Source organism: Primulina tabacum, chromosome 9 (assembly GCF_025594145.1).
Source record: "Primulina tabacum isolate GXHZ01 chromosome 9, ASM2559414v2, whole genome shotgun sequence".
NCBI classification, from domain to species: domain Eukaryota; kingdom Viridiplantae; phylum Streptophyta; class Magnoliopsida; order Lamiales; family Gesneriaceae; genus Primulina; species Primulina tabacum.
Genome location: NC_134558.1, coordinates 25,414,990 through 25,419,529, shown reverse-complemented (window position 1 = coordinate 25,419,529; position 4,540 = coordinate 25,414,990).

The window sequence follows — 4,540 nt, the reverse complement described above, 5'->3', positions numbered from 1 at the left end:
GGAGTGCCCCGTCTATATCACATCTCAATCATCTTCAAATCATTTCAGATTATGATAATCAAATTCTCGGCCTTACATTTCTCCCCCCTAAGATATGATTTCGTCCTCGAAATCACAAGCAATTCAATCAGATATCAAATCAAATATCCATCAGATACAATAAGGAATGGAGAATAAAAGCGAAATAAGAATACTCACATCAATAAAATAATTCTAGGAATCTCTGTCTCATGTCTGACTCAGTCTCCCAGATAACTTCTTCGATGCGATAACAATTCCCCTGAACTTTCACAAGCGGAATAATCTTTGTTCAGAGTTGCTTTTCTTTACAATCGAGAAATCTAAATCGGCTTCTCGAAGTTACTCAGTGTCTCATCCAGTTCGGCCTCGTCTGGTTGAATAACATGTGAAGCATCAGACTGATATCTCTTCAATAACAATACATGAAAATATCAGGTATCTCCGATAAAGAAGGCGGTAATACGAATCGATAGATACGATCTTCTATCTTCTCGAGAATCTTATACGGCCCAATATAACGTGGAGACAACTTCTCTTTCTTGCCAAATCTGGCAACATCTTTAAAAGGTGAAATCTTCAGGAATACTCGGTCTCCTGCCTCAAATACCAACGGTCTATGTCAAACCTTGGCATATTTGGCTTGTCTATCCTGAGCTACCTTCATTTTTTTTTTCTGAATCAGCTTCACTTTTTCTGTCATACCTCTGATCAAATCAAATCCAATCTCAGGAATCTCAGAGGTATTATCCCAATAAAGAGGGAATCTGTACTTTTTGCCGTACAACGCCTCAACCGGTGCCATCTCTATACTCGTCTGATAGCTATTGATGTACGACCACTCACATCGTGGCAATGAATCCTGCCAATTAGTGCTAAAATCAAGCACTATATCTCTAAGCATATCCTCCAATATCCGGATAATCCACTCTGACTGTCCGTCAGTCGGTGGATGATATGCGGTATTCAAACATAATTTCGTACCTAGAGCCTACTACAACTCTGTCAAAAGTGCGAAGTAACCGAAAATCACGGTCTGCAACAATCCACTTCGGTATTCTATGTAGTCTGACCACCTCTTGGACACAGATCTCTACCATTGGATCATATTTGTACGTAATTTTGTACGAAATAACACATGCGAATTCGGTCAATCTATCAATCACAACCCAAATCGCATCACAACCTCAGGAGGATCTCGGTAACTTCGTTACAAAATCCATGGAAATGTGATCCCATTTCCATTCAGAAATAGGCAAATTATGTAATAGTCCTCCTAATTTCTATCTTTCTGTATTTACCTGCCGGCAATTCAGACATTTTGATACAAACTCTGCAATATCTGATTTTATCTGTTTTTCTCAAAAACTGTCTTTTCAATCATCATACATCTTTCTATCATCAGAATAAATGTTGAATCAGTTATTGTGCACTTCTGACAATACATGTCGTTTCAAACCCGAAACATCTGGCACAACAAATCGGTTATTCACATACAATACAGTATCACATACCTGATATTCTGATCGATACCTTGCTCTGACTATCGATAGCAAATTCTGAACATTCGGATCAACTTTCTGAGCCACTTAAATTCTCAAAATCAGTTTTGATTCAACCGGTACAATATCAAATTCAACGGTCTATTATCTGTTTCAAATACTGATCTAGAAAATAACAATTCTCAATCAGATTTAAAACAACAGTCAGATATAATAGCCTGCTAAACTCATGCAACTATAAATTTCTGACACTGATATCAATCTCAGCCAACTAATCACGGCTTCACTCTGCTAAGATCAACAGATATGTCATCTTCGGATGTAATGTGCCCTGAACAATCTGTATCAGTCAAGATTCACCATCTCAATAGTTTCTGTATACCACTTTCCAGTTCTCAGAATATTCAATACAATACTCAGATATTTAACAAAATCAGTCATATTCTTCGAATAAACCAGAATATCATAGATCAACTAATCAGAGAATCATCAAAATATTCTGAACACAGAGTTTATCAACTCATAACCATAGCTGATACATCCCAAAGAGAAACACTCAATCAGATGTAACTCTCGGCTAGTAAATCTTCTACCTGATTTTTCAAATCCTTCAATTCAATCGGTATCATTCGGTACGGTGTTTTAAAAGTAAAACAGTACTTGGTATCAAGTCAAGGCTGAAATCAATCTCCCTGGCTGGAATCAAACCCGGAGTCTCATCTGGGGAAAACATCAATAACTCTCATGTCACTGGCAATTCAGCCAATGATAGACTCAACTTCAGTAAGTCAACTGAATACATAAGGAGTCCCTCTGCTCCTTTTTGTAATGATCGAGTCATAAATAATACGAATATCAAAGGAATTCTAAATCTAGAATTTTTACCGTACAATTTCCTTCTTCGGCCATTTCAGGTCCGAATCTTACCATCTTCCGGAATCAGTCTATGGTAACTCTGTACTTGATCAGTATATCAATATCAATAATGCAGTCATACTCAGACAACACAAGTACAATACAAGCTAACTCAGTCTCATTCTCATGACACTGTAGTATACGAGGTTTCACAGAGTTCACTGATATCAAAACTCTCCCCCAAACGGTAAATAGATAAAATACTACAGCCGATACTGACTCAATAGATAAAGCATACATCAATGCAGTTCATTCAGAACTCATACATAGGATGTACGAAAATCTCTCAATACATACACGGAATAATCATAAAAGAACAGTTACCTGCCACTATATCATCAAGTGCATCCTGGGTCTGTTCCTCGGTCACCTGCCACTACTTTGCCTTCCTTCTGGCCCTGGTTGTGTCTGAATAGGGGGTGGTTGGAAAGAGCGAACAACAGATGATGGTCTATCAGTCTGAGTCACTGATCCAGATGATTCTGCTCCTTGGAATCTTCGGGAACCTCTCTGTGGACATACTCTCGCAAAATGTACTGATCGTTTGCAGATACGGCAACTACCAGTTACTCCTTGGCATTCCTCAGTGGGATGTCTCCCTCCGCAAGTGCTACAATAGACTCCCGTATAACTAGGGCTAGAACTACTGGAGCTAGAGGAACCACTCCCTAACTTCTTAAACTGTTTCTTGCGAGCTTTCAGGAAATCTTTCTTTACCCCACTACTACTGCCACTATCAAATCTAGTCGGGGATTGTAAGAATTGAGCGGTAGGTTGGTGTTTCTGTGGGTGAGCAACATACGATATTCCTCGCTGTTGCATCAAACTTGCCTCAGGTCCTTTTGCCCTGTTCAAGGCGACAGCAAAATAACGGGGTCGTTCCACATTTAGTAATGCAGATATTTCAGGATTCAATCCGCTGATGAACTGATCAACTACAGCTTTATCATCCCCAGCCACCTGAGGAGCAAAACGTAGTAAAGTAGAGAATTTTGCCACATATTCTTCAATATTCAGCTGGCCCTGTTTCAAGTTGGTAAACTCTGTACTCTTATCTTATCGGTACGATACTGGGAGAAATCTTTTATGAAACTCAGCTTTAAAGATTTTTCACGTAATCACAGTACCATGCTGTTCTAATGCTTCTTTGGTTGCGATCCACCAACTCTTTGCGACCTCGTGTAACTGGTTCCCAATCAATCTAACTCGGCGTTCATCTAGGTAATCAAGTGAATCAAACAGCACTTCAATATCATTCAGCCAACTCTCACAGTCATCAAATGTCTCAGTACCCTTCATAATCGGCGGTTGAAATGACTGAAACCTCTTCAACATTATTTCCATCGGGGTTTCTGACACATCCATCTGATAAACCGAAGTACCACATGATTCTAGAATTCTTCGAGGAGGTATATCTGATTACCAAAAGAATTAGTAACCAAATACAACAAACCCGTTTCAGTCCTCCTCTATCATCTTACTGCTGATCAATAATCGGTTCTGATTCATTCTCAATAACACATGCTTACAATCAAATCAGATAAACAAGTAAACATGTGTTTTAACGCAGTAATTCATGCTAGCAATCAAAAGCAAGGAAAGAAAACTCATTCTACCCCGCTCGCTAGCTCCTATCTCAGTCTAAGGTACCTACTGCTCTGGAACCTACTGCTCTGATACCACCTGCTGTGGGGACCCAGGACTCTAATTCAGTTCTTAATCATCTTTGGGAATAATTAAAAACAATTAAATAAACAGGGTCTAATTTTTTTTTTAAATACAAAAGCGGAAACATATGAAATAAATCTTATTTCATTTACAAGATCAGTATCCAGATCTAAGTACAAGTCATGTACAAAAGTAAATCATAACAACTACTGTTCATTCACTACATGTCTGGAAATGAAACATATCTATTTCTAGATCCGAATCTCCACGCTAAACTAGTCCTCCCTCATCCTCGTCTTGACCCTGGTGCTGTCGCACCTGTTGTCATGCACACATACAAACAAGACAACAGTCGAATAACTCCGGTGAGAATTACATTCCTAGTATAAATCATATATACATGCAATCATATAAACAGATATAAAAGCATGAAATAA